The following is a 16,170-nucleotide window of genomic DNA, read 5'->3' as shown; positions in this document are numbered from 1 at the left end:
CCATCGAATATCTAATATAATAACTGCATCACACCATTACACTCCTACATCATCTTTTTCATTAGGTTGTTTTCCTATAGGAACCTTGATCGACTGGTGGGGCTGACAGAAGGTGCAGAGGGCTCCGATGCAGCCGGTTTCCTCCGAGCTAACCTTTCCAAATAGACTCCAAGGCAGAGACATCGAGATTGATCGATCACATTGTTTATAAGATGGAAGAAACGACTCTGGATGGCCGCGAACCCTTTTCTTTCGGGTACTGAGATGGCAGGACAGTTCAGAGATCCTAAAAGGTGCTCGGCAGGCATACCGGGTTAAATATACACAGGACAACATCATGTTGCTGTTTTCCTGACTTTAGTCCAACCACAACGGCTAACAAAACGAGTTTTAATTCAGTTCTGAAGAAGATGCAGAAGCACAGGGTCTATCCGGTGCTACTCGAGCTGCAACATAAGGGCAAGAATATGATGTTTGATTCAAAAAGCTGAAGATTTTGTCAGCTCATTGGCACAGACACAGAAGATTTAAGATGCAGCTCTCAAAAGTAACAGGATCACAGCGGCTACTGGCTAAACACTCAATTGTATACAAATGTCTGTTACAAACACATACACTAATAAATACACACTTGAGGTCTAATTTTACTACCGTTATGCCATAAAGAGTGTGACAATAAACCACAATTTTAATCTACATAATTTAAAACCCTTTCTTTACAGTTCCGTAAAAAGCTTGAATATACATTTTTAGCACTGACACTGAACATCTTAAATAACAATTAAGCACATACTACAAATGAGTTTTTTAAACAAAGGGGTCATATGGCACGAATACGTGTTTTTCTGTGTCTTATAAGTTGTGTTATAAGTTGCCCATGCATGTATTAGACACGTAAAAGGACTAAACCTTAGTGTCGGAACAAAAGATACATTCCATCTAAAAGCGAATGCTCACCCAGATCTGCCTGAAACCCCTCGTGTAACCAAACCCCCACAAATCTACGTCACTTCATGGTATGATTTGACTAAGACTGCCCACATCTATACGCAAGTAAGGTGAGCAAACAGTACAGACATCAAGCATTGAGGCCGCATTACTAGCTTATTATTTACAGACTGAACGTGTAACCGGTCCTGACTCGCATGTCTCTGCTACTACGACGTTGTGTTGTGCGATGTAATGAATAAAGACTCGAGTCCAATTGCTGGTTCAGGGTTTTTTATCTGCATGAGATGAAAATACAGTAAATATTTGTTGCATTCAATGTAGTGCAAGTTTAATCAGCCTTCTCCTCGCTCTGCTCAGACCTCCCGCAGACTGAAGCAAGCTCACAATGTACAGGGATAAATCTCATTTACAGTAATAAAGAAAATGGTAATAATGAATATCACATCAGGTTTAATAGTGAAATACAATATACATTTATATATATATACACATTGACACTAACCAAGCTCAAATAATATGTCTTTAAATCACCCACATTCCAGCATTTTATAGAACCAATACGGTTGAACACAAAGAAATCACAAAAACAATTCATAAACATACCTGCATGAGATGAAAATACAGTAAATATTTGTTGCATTCAACGTAGTGCAAGTTTTATCAGCCTTCAAACAGTCGAACATAGAAAAAATATCAGCAGACACACTTCACAGGCCAACTTTACACTAACATACAACACAACGTGATACTGCATTCACTCGGTTAAACTTTCACTTGTGCAGGAAAAACAGCTTTAAGAGGAAAGATCACATACTCATCTACATTTTAACAAAACCGATCACTTAATTGGTGATTATTTTACTTATAACACTCTTTTGAACAGGAGTGCACACAATACATACCTCGCTCTGCTCAGACCTCCCGCAGACTGAAGCTACAGCGCACAAAACACGTCAATGACGTCACGCAAAACTCATAAAAATACAGCAGAAATATAAGGATATTGTGTGAATTTAAAATAAAACAAGTTATAATTTAAACCTGATACAAACGTATAATACCCATGCGTATGACATCGATTTTGAAAAATGCAGCCTCAGTTTACACAGAGACTACTTTCAGTAAAGCCCTGAATGTTCGTCATAAATAAAGCATGTTAAAGGTCTGGAGTTTATTCTACATGTGGCGTTTGCATTTGAAAGCTGTTGCTGTGAACCCATATCATGGGGTTCAGGGAGATCTTCATGCAAGTGAAACAGACCATGTGCGAAATCACAACAAATCCATCAGAAAGATGCCAGGAACATTAAGAGCAGTCAAATGAACAATTTGGTACATTCTGAGACAAATATTTTACGCTAATTTACCAAAGAAATCCTGGACGTCTATGAAATAAATGTGGTGGATGACATTATCCTCTCCATGAGGAAGAAAAACAGTCACAACATGTCAATTTAACAACAATCAAAAACAGCAGGCAAAATGAACATAAATAACAGACAGAGGTAAAAATATCAGATATGCAGTCCAAACTGGAAAACAAGAATAAGGTATTTCAAAAAACAGTAATCCAATAAACAAGCAATGATCATGACACAGAACAGAAACAAGACAATGACATGAACCCTCAACATACGCTGATAAACTGACGATACTTCACCATGGACAAATGAAATAGGAAAGACTTCAATACTAAACAAACAGGAAGTGTGTGTGTGTAGAATGAGAGGATGTGATCAGCCAATGAGGTAAAAGGGGCGTCACCTAGTGGCATGTATGAATGTGCATATTGCCTCATTCATTACATTTGTAAATTTAAAGCTGTGAAATGAATCAAATATACTGTTTAAATTGTGTAAATGTAAGTAACATTTAATCTGATTAACTGAAATATTTATATTAGAACTCACAAAAATATTAAGAGTTTATTAAAAATATAAATTGTTAATTAAATGTATAATTTAAGTTTATTTAATGAGAAAATAAGTATGTACATTTTAGAGTAATTAACTGTTTCAATTATCTTAATATTTCCCACTGAAAAAAAATCCATTAAATTATTTTATTAAGTTAATAACTTACAACTATTGTGATGTTCACTAAGCCACATTATTTTTTTTTAGATTGAAAAAGCAGGTGTCTCCTTGGGTGAGTATATCTGAGCTTTGTTTTGGTTATGATGTCATTTGAGATTTATGTGTTAATTTTCTTCTCTTTCTTTATAAGCGTCTAAAGTGGTTGAGCCCGTAGCCACCTTTATGGGAGTCGGTGCCGCAGGTGAGTAATGTACCAAACTATATCAAACTAGTACTCAAGTTGCACCATAGGAGGCATCCAATTAGGTTACAAACAAAACATGTGTTACAACATGGACGTATTTACATTTTCAGAATACCATGGTACAGTGATGGTATCATATAGAATATATTACAATATCAGACCTGACAACCTGTATGCATTTTGCGTAGCAGGTACACATTTTGACCTCAAAGTAGGCTTGTATGATTTTTCACTCTACACTACACAAAAACCTGGTAAAGCTCCGGAGTACACGCAGTAGTCTTATCAAGCAAAAGCAGAGTTCAACCAATCATAGCACTGGATTGATTCCCCCAAAAAGCAAGCTTGAAGAAACATGAGGTAAACTACCTGTGCTCATTGACTTTGCCAAAAAACACACGGCCGTTGAGAGCCAGAAGGGATAGAGCGCTCAACTGGTGCAAAATCTCACCACTTCTGGCCTTAGATGTATCCCTTCTATCCACAACCAGAAGATCCACAGTGACAACAGTGCACAACACGGTCATATAATATGATGGTCACAGAATTTGTTGCAAGGTAGCCAAATCTTGACAGGTATGCTATTTATCCACAAGCACAATGTCTTGCTTCTCCTGTTGCAGCAGATTCGCCTCTGTGCAGTGCCCGTGAGCAGTAGAGAGAAGCAGCACATTCTGTTGACCATACCGAAGCAATTGAATGTGTACAAAACAGAGTTTACTGTTACTGAACATGAATGAACAGAGTTCATCTGTAAATATAGACGTAGTTTGTTACTCAGACAGAGGCTTTGTGCTGCATGATACACAGGGGCACAAGGGGCTATGCATCATATGCAGTGCATTGGGGCGATGGCCGCGCAAGGGGGTGCCATTTGTGTTAAAATATTCTAAATATATTCATAGATTATTCATGCGTTGTCATGTTATTTCTTTGAGCTATTCTGAAAAATGTGACTGCATTGTTTTATTCACATTTTTAACCAATTTATATGTTGAATAATGTGAGTATATTGACCCCCCCTCAAACCCTGTGTCCCGTCACACTGATAGTATTTAAAAAACAAGATCCGAGGTTGGCAGATCTGCAATATACTTATCTGGAAAGATTTTAACACACCACAGAGTTTGTAAATGGACAGAAACATACTTTCCCAAAAGTTAGTGAAGTGAATGTGAAGCATCACTGCACACCTCTGGCAGATATGAATTGGCTCAGTCTTTGCTCTATAAGTGTGGAAGACCCTTTGTGAATAGAAAGTCATCTGTGATGTATTAATACATTGTCTTATTAACATCTTAATTTGAACTCCATATATGGACATTTTATTGATTGCAAGTTCCTAACATGAATGTTGAGTGTTTAAACTTTCAAATAAAGATCAGTTTTTGATAGTTGATTGAATATTTATGTAACACAAAGGTAATAGACACGCTAACAAAACATTCTATTCACGTTAAGGTGTTAATTCACATGCAGTTTAATATCTTTTCATTCATTGAAAATAAGGCATCAAGACAGTTCCACTTTGACATTGGTCGTTGTGTTGTAGCTTTGTGTTCATCCAAATAAACTGCACTTGATGTATTGCATCCTAAAAGTCAACAACATTAGACGTAGAGTAAGAACTGAACATTCAGATTTGAGCTTATTTAAGTGAAATATGTTAAATTACGTAAATTCATTATGTTCTTTTTCCTCCTCAAGCGATCTGCTTCAAAGCATTGCCCGCCCCGGTCAATATCTTTGGTAAGCCATATACTATAATCAAAAATACAAAAGTGAAAGGAAATGAATAAATTTGCGCTTTGGAATAATCATGATTTTGGATTCAGTAGAAGTTTAGTTGGCATCTCTACTGTGTCTTTGTCTAAATTGTCATTGTTGTGTTTCTTTTATCTTTCAGTACGAGGAGGAGTCAGTGCGGTACTGGGTATGATATCAATGTTTTTCATTCCATTAATCTGTGCTATCAAAGAAATTATTCACCCAGAACATTGTTTCTCTGTTGGAATGTTAGGCGTCGCTGCCAAGGTGGTTACAGCCGAAGTGATGAAAACCATTTTTAATAAATAAATGTATTTTTTTTGTGTTTAATTTTTTTATTTAAATAAATTAAAATAAATTGATCAAATTAAAGGAGGACATGAGTAGTTAATCAAAGTGTAAAACTTGACACTTCCTGTTGCCTGGATGTGGCGCTATAACTAACTGAATTTTACCATGCAGATGTGTTCAGGCCGGGACTATGATCAAACGTGTGATGTTTGGGGCAGGTCTGACATTGTATGCCTGAGTTATAACTTCCTGTTTCATGGTGAAATGCAAAACTTTGGAATGACGCCATAGAAAAAACTCCCTTTAACAAAAAGTCAATTTAGCATCGCAAACGCCTTAAGACTGAAAATATGATGTTGATCTTATCAGAACTCTAGGAAGAGAACTCCAGGCGTGGGCACATTTTCATGAGTTTGAGCATGTTTAGGTCTTAAAGATTGTGATTAATTTAAGAGAATAACAACAACGAACGAACGAAAAACAACAGGGCTCTTCAAAAAACAATATGTCCAACATTAAATGAAATCTGGTATTGGTTATATGGATCTACAGTTCAATTTATTGATATTTTGCCACAGATTGAATTAGTCAAATTAAATATGCTGTATGAAATTGATACAAGAAATATCTGCTTCCATTGACAAAATCTATAAACTTTTGAGTCTTGTCTCGAGTCTCATTCAATGTCCGTTTGACCTGACGGTTCCACCTTTCTGCTGCCCAATCTGGTCATTTGTTGTAAGTTTTTGATTTTCATCACAGTCATTAAGTGTCTCAAGCCCTTTAACATGAGGAATAGCTTCATGCCTTCAAGAAGTCAGAGAATTCTCTGAAACCTTCAGCGTCCTTAGAGGAAAACAAGCCAAATGGCCTAAGATTCAGTCTAAGTGCCTTCTGTACAACAAATGGCCGACCATACCTTTGGATCAGCTTGTTCCATTTATCCTTATCATCATTCCTGTAGAAGATGCCATCAAGGTCCTTATGTGCTGGCCCACCAACATACCTTTTTAAATAGTGCAGCTTGTCAGCAAAAGAGCCTTAATATCATAAGGGTTCAAGACATAACACGTATGTCTAACTAGACTGTAGTTTGTAGTTCTTTCTTCATGTAAATTATAAAGTCAGGGGAAACATTACAGTATTTCAAACTGACTTGACAGAACGCATAGTGAAATGAGACCAGGTGGAACGAAGCGAAGTATATTGAGTATTTTATTTTATTTAACAGTAAAAAATATAAATAAAGTAAAACATAGCTGCGCAAGCTTGGAACAGATCGTGCAGTGTCGTAAATTGTCGCAAAACAAATTCATCATTTGCTCATGAGCGGTTTCTACAACGTCGTTTTGCGCATGCGCGAACGGATCGCGTACTGACACTATCATTGCCCTCGGATTGATCCAACCCTACGAATTGGTCCAACCCTACGCCTTAAACAGAAGATATATCATTATAAAAATATCAATGTTTTACTTCACTTATTGATCAGGATGTTAAGAGACTTCCAACCAGCATGACAAAAAACTTTCTGCACTACTCTGCCTTTAAATGCTCAAGTGACAGAGGGACGCGAAACCTGGCAAGCGGACACGCGCACACACAGACGCGCTCTGACAGTTATTCTTGACTGTATTCTATAGGTTGACAGGAATTAGAGACGCTGCCTATATTCGCTAGGTAAGGTCATTTTAACTTGAGGTTAAGCACTTTTATCTGGATTAAACATAAATCCACTAAAAATGACAATTAAAAATATCAAGACTGTAAACTAACATTATTGTTAAAATGTTTCCATGACAGATAATGAAGAATAGGGAAGATTTCTGGCCTTACGAGGCGACTGAGGAGCCGGCGGCAAATCCACCAGTGAGTATGGCAACCTATTTAGTACATTAGGTGCTAATACAAAGTTACTAGTTTCACACAAGGTGAAACACTTAAGCAAACTTGACAGACTTTGAGTGTTTTGCATCAGAATTCTTCATATGGATTGGAGAACATGGGAGGGCTTGAAAACAAATTCCACTATCAGCGCTGGCCTTTTGTTTTTCATTGAAACAAATCCATATTCTTTAAAATATAAGTCACATGTAACAACATTCAGCGTACTCATTCGATTGCAGGATTATGCAATTATTATTACGAAAGATTGCAAAAATAAGATCTGTGATTAACAAAGGTTTATGACACGTACATGCAAGATAATCTTTACAAGTTTACACCACATGTATGAAAGAGATGTATATCTGTATTATATTCTCACTATTGTATTCTGTATTTATTTTAACTGTATATCCTGCACTTGCTAACTGCACTTCTGGTTAGACCTAAACTACATTTCGTTACACTGTACTTGTATATGTGTAATGACAATAAAGTTGAATCTAATCTAATCTAATCTAATAACACCACATGTATGAAACCCAAGTACAATTGCCAAAAATAAAAAGCTAACATGAAGATATACTGGTACTGTAGTTGTATGTGTCCTATGCTGTAACATAGCAAAATTTGGAAAACAAAATAATATTATTAATATTAGTATGTATACTGTAATATGAAATAGTATAAGAGAGATTTATCTTCATTGTTAGTTTTTGTCTTAATTTTGACCTATTAAGGAGGATTACTGGCCATATGAGGAGGTGACCGAGGAGATGCCGGCGCCAAATCCACCAGTGAGTATGGCAACCTCTTTTAGCATAATACAGTGTTAACAAGTCAAACTCCAGATATCTCTTCTGTTATTTTGACTCGTTGTATTTGTAATTGGTATAACAACTCATCACAGGCAATGATGATATCTAATATTATTTTGGCTAGTCATAATGTTCATTCCAGATATCTACAACGCTGTTTTGACTAGTTATATTCTTCCGTTGACCTCCATTTGAAAATATTTTCAATATGTATTATATCTACAAACGACATCATGAAATTAAAGATATCTTTAATTGATTTATACTAGGCATAATTCCAATAATCTCATAATATATATTCCTAGTGGTTAGAGCGTTGGGCTTGTGATCAGAAGGTTGCCAGTTTGAATCTCAGTGCCAGCAGGTCATGACTGAGGTGCTTTTTCCAAAGCAACTTACATTGCATTATACTAGGCAGGGCTCGACATTAACGCTTGTCCGGGACAAGTGAATGTTTTGTATGGGCAAATGAGGGAGACTTTTACTTGCCCGACTGGACAAGTAACATTGAACACTTGAAAAATAATTGTGATACGGAAAATCGGTCTGGGCTAAGAATAATACGAATAGGTGCATTAGACAGAGTACCCAGAATCCTGTTATTTCCATGTGTCATCTGGCTGTTATACGTGAATGAGGTGCACAGCTTAAAATATTACACGAGTGATGGTCCAGGATTTGTCTGAGGATACATGAGGATCTAAACTCATGAACTTCATCAAGAGTTTATTTTACAAGTATTTTACTGTTTGAGTGAAGCTATCGTCAGACACACTAAAACTAAAGCGTCTCCCCGACGACACGTCAAATTAAAAGTCCTGTTAACTTGAACACAAAAAAAACTTTAGTAATTGCTAAAGGAAATTGTAATAAATTGATAATCTGTGGTAAGGTTCAGAAACACTATTGTATCTAGGAATTTTACTTCAGTTTACTGTAGTAACAACTTTATCACTATAAATTTGCTGTAATTTATGTGGACAAATATACGATAACTCTATTGTATAGTAAAAAAATTAATACACAGAACAGAAGAAAACAAACGTATATGGTACTAATTTATCCATGTGTAATATTAATGTAAATGTAAGTAAAATTTTATCAGATTAACTGAAATATTTATATTAGAACTCTATTAGAAAAATATTAAGAGTTTATTAAAAATATAAATTATTAATTAAATGTGTTAAAGGTTATTTAATGAGAAAATAAGTATGTACATTTTAGAGTAATTAACTGTTGGATTTTTAATCAATTATTTTAATATTCCCCACTGAAAAAAAGATTTTATTAAGTTATTAACTTACAACTATTGTGATGTTCACTAAGCCACATTAATTTTTTTTAAGATCGAAAAAGCAGATGAATCCTTGGGTGAGTATATCTGAGCTTTGTTTTGGTTATTATGTCATTTTAGTTTTATGTGTTAATTTTCTTCTTTTTCTTTATAAGCCTCCAAAGTGATTAAGCCAATAGCCACATTTGTGGGAGCAGGTGCAGCAAGAACTTAACATTCAGATTTGAGCTTATTTAAGTTAAATTACGTAAATTCATCATGTTCTTTTTCCTCCCCAAGCTGTCTGTTTCGAGGCAATGCCTCCTACAATAAATCTATTTGTAAGAGGAGGAGTCAGTGCGGTACTGGGTATGATATTAATGTTTTTCATTCCATTAATCTGTGCTATCAAAGGAAATTATTCACCAGAACATTGTTTCTCTGTTGGGATGTTAGGCGTCGTCGCAAAGGAGGTCACCGCCGCAGTGATAAATAAATGTTATAAAAAATAAATGTATTCTTTTTGTGTTTAATTTTTTTATTTAAATAAATTAAAATAAATTGATCAAATTAAAGGAGGACATGAGTAGTTAATCAAAGTGTAAAACTTGACACTTCCTGTTGCCTGGATGTGGCGCTATAACTAATTGAATTTTACCATGCAGATGTGTTCAGGCCGGGACTATGATCAAACGTGTGATGTTTGGGGCAGGTCTGACATTAAGAGAATAATATCAACGAACGAACGAAAAACAACAGGGCTCTTCAAAAAACAATATGTCCAACATGTTCAAGTTTACACATTAAATTAAATCTGGTATTGGTTATATGGATCTACAGTTCAATTTATTGATATTTTGCCACAGATTGAATTAGTCAAATTAAATATGATGTATGAAATTGATACAAGAAATATCTGCTTCCATTGACAAAATCTATAAACTTTGGAAAGTCTCGAGTCTCATTCAATGTCCGTTTGACCTGACGGTTCCACCTTTCTGCTGCCCAATCTGGTCATTTGTTGTAAGTTTTTGATTTTCATCACAGTCATTAAGTGTCTCAAGCCCTTTAACATGAGGAATAGCTTCATGACATGCCTTCAAGAAGTCAGAGAATTCTCTGAAACCTTCAGCGTCCTTAGAGGAAAACAAGCCAAATGGCCTAAGATTCAGTCTAAGTGCCTTCTGTACAACAAATGGCCGACCATACCTTTGGATCAGCTTGTTCCATTTATCCTTATCATCATTCCTGTAGAAGATGCCATCAAGGTCCTTATGTGCTGGCCCACCAACATACCTTTTTAAATAGTGCAGCTTGTCAGCAAAAGAGCCTTAATATCATAAGGGTTCAAGCGCGTAGCAGGGGCGAAAATAAGGCTTTTGGAGTGCATAAACAATTGTGTATCACGTGATATTTGACATACCCAAACTATTGATGTCTTATGATTGCTCTCCGCATTCTGAACAACTTTGCCTCTGGAACCACTTCTGACGATCGAATGGTTTGCGAGTTGTCACATATGATGTCAAAAACCTACTTTCGTGAACTAGTCCTAGGCTTTCCAACTGACCGACTGATCGAACCAAACCAATGCAGATGCCTTTCGGTGTGAGATTGTAAATAATTATTTAAAAAAACAATTGTCTTTATAAATCGCTGTATTTTATCACGGCTTAGAACTCAGCTCAGCCAATCAGAATCACGGACCAGAACTGACCGTTTTATAAACACTAATAAATACACATTTGCAGTCTAATTGTACTTCCGTTATACCATAAAAAGTGTGACAATAAATCACACTTTTAGCCTACAGGCTAATTGAATACCCTATTGTAGCACACGGCTCAGTTTCTAGATCTATGGGCAAGACTCAGAAGATTTCCGCATCAACTCACTAAAGAAAAACCAGCAAAATGTATAGTAATAATCTATTCAACTAAATAAATAAAAAAAATCACTCAGATTACTGGGCTGCGATGAATTAAATAAAAGTTAAATGTATTCTCACTTTGTTGGTTGTTGAGATATTATATAAATGAAATAAAATACACAAATGACAAAAACAGACAGTATCTCAATGAAATGACATACACAATCAAAATGTCCCAATGTCACTTCTCAATGTTTCAAGTTCAATTTCAACAGTTGTTGTCTCAAGTTCAAGAAAAGGAAATAAGAATGTTCATTCTCAACTGAAACAGTTCAGTCCTTGAAGATGGAAAAACTTAAATGCTCGTCTTCCCTAAAAAAGGAAAAAAATATGTAATGTGTGTAGTTGTGTCCTACCCACTCACAAACTCGCACAACCGTTTTTACAGACTTCCAGGAACAGAATGATTGCTCGCGCTCGCCAGTCCAACCAGGGATAAGAAATCCACAGCAGGACAGAAATCGGAATCTCAGATCAAATGAAAGAAAAAGAAAAAACCAAACAAAACAAACCCGGCCTTAAAAACAAAGCCAAACACAATTATTAGTGTATCATTCAAATAAACATTTTTTAACAATCAGTATGACTCTTCAATCATTAAAATACATATGCATGCTAATCACCACGTGCTTGATTAACACAAATCTATATGCAAGCTAGCACCGCATGGCAAACACTTCACATTATAGAAAAACTCACAATCTCAACACCTCTGCAGTATTTAACGTCACTACATACAATCACATAGTATATTTTAACACATTTTCGTATTATTACTCACTTTCCCGATGTATCGTTTACATTACAATTACAAAATCCAGATTCTCATTAATTAAACACTTCTCATAAATGAAATATTACTCACCGAGGAGAAATAAAGATCAAGGAACAAAAGTCTCCAAAGAAACGCTTCGATATTTCTCTCATCTCTTCAGTATAGTTTCTGCTACGGCGCGTTCAGTCTTCACGAGGCGCTTCTCACACGGTAGGCCTGTAGTCAATATATATAGACTTATCGCGCAATATATGGAAATGCGTCGATCATTTTTGGTGCTGCGATATATTATGATTGATTTTTATAATAATTATTATATTATTCTTAACATAAAAGTAAAAGTCACCAACATTTGACTCGATGGCGCTGCGTCGTCTGGCCTCTGTGGCTTCATGCAGCGCGTCTATCCACACACACGCACGTGAGAGCCGCAGACAGCGGAACGCAAACGGTGAAGAGAAGTGAAGCCACTGCGTTGTTAAGTGTTTCATGGCAACTACAGACAGTTAGGAAGAACAAGTCCCAATGGATTTGGTTTTAAAGCCGCAATCTTCAGCTCCGCTGTGGGAACATTTTGGCTTTAAGCAGAATGAGAGCGGAGAGCCAATTGCGCGAAATGGCGCACACTCACGGATAGCGTAACTCTGCATTTCTTTCTCGGAATCTGGCTGACAATTAAAAATACACTTGCAGATATGGCCTGTTGAGGCATCTGTGCCTCTTTGAGACGCTGTAAGTCTAAACCGACTTTGTAAAAAATATAACTTTGTTTTGTTCTACTTTTTTCAACAAGGGTGTATTTATTATTAGCCTATTTATTTGGTTTTCTTTAATTAAGATTTTGAGACAATGTCTAAATATTCGTAAGAATAAAACGTTCTTTGAAAGAGTGTACTTGCATTTGTATGCAATTATATTGTAATACTGTCATTATATAATCAGTAGTCTTAAAATAGCAATAAAATCGCTTATCACAATAGATTTTGGTGCAATATATCGCACAACAAAAGGTAGTTGTGGTGAGGAAGGCGGGACGAGAGCCGTGACGCGGGGCCGGTGGCGTGAGTGATAAGTGGAAGCAGCTGTGCGCGCACCGGTCCCGCATCTTATCACGGAGGAGATTGGGAGCTTAAAAGGATGGTCGGCAGGACTGTTGACGAGAGAGGACCGGGCCCGAAACGGTGTTTAGTTTGTGTATGTTTTATGGCCGGCAGTCTACCGTGACGTGGCTGTCGGTCAGTTACTTCAGTGTTTATTGTTTATTTAATTAAAGTTTTCGTGTTCGAATGTTCGCCGGTTCCCGCCTCCTTCCTTCCCTTCTATGGAACTTTATTACACTGGTGCCGAAACCCGGGAGGAAGGAGGGACATGCTGTCAAAGAGCCCTCGCTGCCGAGGGTGATCGCGGTGCTGAGGAGTTCAGGCAGCGCGGACGGGGGAAGTCCGCGAGTGGCTGCCCGAGGCGGTGGTGCTGGATCAAGAAGTCGGATGGGATGAGGACCTCGCTGCCGTGCTCCTGGGTCGAGGTGGGGTGGCTGCCGTCCAGGAGGGAGCCAAGGCCCGTTCGCCGTGGGCCGAGCCTTCTGCCAGCCGCCATGATGGGGAGGAGCAGGGAACGGAGGACCAGCTGCCCTCAGCTGGAGGGCCATCGCCGGCCGCCAGGGGGCGGAGGAGGATCAAGCCGTCCACCGAGCGTCCAGTACCATCGCATGGCACCGCGAGGAAGAGTTTCTCGGCTGGCTGAGGACCGAGCGACAGCTTGTCAGGGAACCGGACAATTTTTCTTTTCCTCTCTCCCCTCTCTCGTCCCTGTCGCTCCGGAGGCTCCCGTCTCCGTTCTTTTGTCTCGCCGGTGCATACCCCCAGGCGCCGCAGACTCCGAGACTGGCTCCCCGGGGGGGGAGTAGGTACAGTCTCGGTGGTGCCCCCCGGCCTGTAAGGGGTGATGGGGGTATGTGGTAAGGAAGGCGGGACGCGGGGCCGGTGGCGTGAGTGATAAGTGGAAGCAGCTGTGCGCGCACCGGTCCCGCATCTTATCACGGAGGAGATTGGGAGCTTAAAAGGATGGTCGGCAGGACTGTTGACGAGAGAGGACCGGGCCCGAAACTGTGTTTAGTTTGTGTATGTTTTATGGCCGGCAGTCTACCGTGAGGTGGATGTCGGTCAGTTACTTCAGTGTTTATTGTTCATTTAATTAGTTTTATTGTTTGAATGTTCGCCGGTTCCCGCCTCCTTCCTTCCCTTCTATGGAACTTTATTACAGTAGTTATCGCGACAGGCCTACACACGTGAGCTCTCTAAAGAACTGCTACCTCATAAATCTACTATGCTTGTTCATTTACCGATAAATGATCACTGTTCATTCTCTCTTAACTCATTAATTCGATTTAATATCACTCTCGTGTTGTTCACAATCTCTCGTCTGAGACGGTTGCCAACTCCTCAGTAAGGAAAGTTGCTATTGGCTGTCCTCAAAGTCGCTAGAAGTCGCCAAATGATGTCATCACATACTTGATGACATCGCATAATTGACCATGTGCATTGTGCATGTAATTGTGATGGACGCTGTCAGTACACGATCCGTTCCACCTGCACGATCCGTTCTGAGCATGCGCGTAATTACGTATTAGAAATCGTCATGGTTTTCCAACACTATTGGTACCACGCAGGCGATGAAACATTGAACGGCCAGGCGGCACAACTGGCAGCATATTTTTGTTTTGTAGGCTAACGTTACATAGTTTAACCGTTCACGGGCGAGTCTGTTTTTATGTTTTTAAATGTTGCTTACGTTACCATTACGATGTGTTTATGTGGTTGCCAATCCAAAACAATAGAGTTGTTACATGAACATAGATGATATTGGTTACATGAGGAATAAAGTATTTTTATCGACTGCAAATCTTCAGTTTCCTCAAAACTCCATTTTGCGATTCATTGCTGTATCATGTCTATTTACCTTACCGTGTTTCGATCTGAGGTCAGTAGTATTGTCAATTTTTTTTTATTAAAATCTGATAATACAAGTTAACTTTAAATGAAGTAATTTATTAGAATGGGTCTATATGGGCTAATATATCCATCCATTTAATCTAAATTAGTAAAATAAACCCTTCAATGGCGTTTACAGAAGCCAATAAGGAACATAACACGTATGTCTAACTAGACTATATTAATTTACATGAAGAAAGAACTACAAACTACACAGTCAGGGGAAACATTACAGTATTTCAAACTGACTTGACAGAACGCATAGTGAAATGAGACCAGGTGGACAGCAGCGAAGTAAATTGAGTATCATTGTGAGGGTTCTTCCACAAATTTTCAGGAGGCATTCATATAATGTACAATAGTGGTTCTTTATTAACCGCCAACTCATGCACTATCCACCGGTGCACACAAAAACAGAACAAAATAAAATTGGAAGGACAAGATATAACAGTGGAACCCTCCACATTGGGCTCTGGGTCTCAGATGTTTCTCACAGGAGCCCTCACCAGAACTAACGCCCCACCGAAAATTCAACCCTATTTGAACACATGGGCTAAACCATTTGCTAATTGCATGGGTCTCAGTTCAGAAAATAAACTCAATAAAAATATATAATATACACAAACCAAACCCCACATACATGGAATCACATGCAACAAAGCAAATAGTTACAATAAACACAAGAATGAATTCTAACAGAGAAGTTTAAATGAACACTCCCCACCCATAGGGTAGTACCAACTACATTTCCCATAATGCCTGCCCCAGGATATAATGGTGATCAGGAAGTGCAGGAAGTTTGTATACAATTTATTTTCCTTGTTTGGTTTTCAACCTTATGGTTTAAAATAAGAACATTTTTAACCATAACATTTAAAAACGAAACGCTTACACAATCTATATTAACAAAATTTTGACTGAGACATGATGAGCTAGCAAACTAGTTTGTCTTATGTCACAGAGAGGCACACACACAGTGGACGAGAATAAAGTGACTGAGGTTGTGAGAGGATTTATTTCTCTGCGGTGATTAAATTAGTTTAGACAAAGAACATTTTATATTTCATGCTGAATTGTAAACCAGGGCAGGATCAGCCGGCGGCGGCTTTCTGCACATGCGCGCCATCATTTGGAGTCTGGACGCGGAGGGGTGAACATCATCTGCTCTGACTGCAGCTGGGGGAGGGGCTGCTTCACGAGGACTGAGC

This window comes from Barbatula barbatula, assembly GCF_947034865.1.
Source record: "Barbatula barbatula genome assembly, chromosome: 7".
Taxonomy (NCBI): Eukaryota; Metazoa; Chordata; class Actinopteri; order Cypriniformes; family Nemacheilidae; genus Barbatula; species Barbatula barbatula.
Note: the sequence above shows the minus strand (reverse complement) of the source record.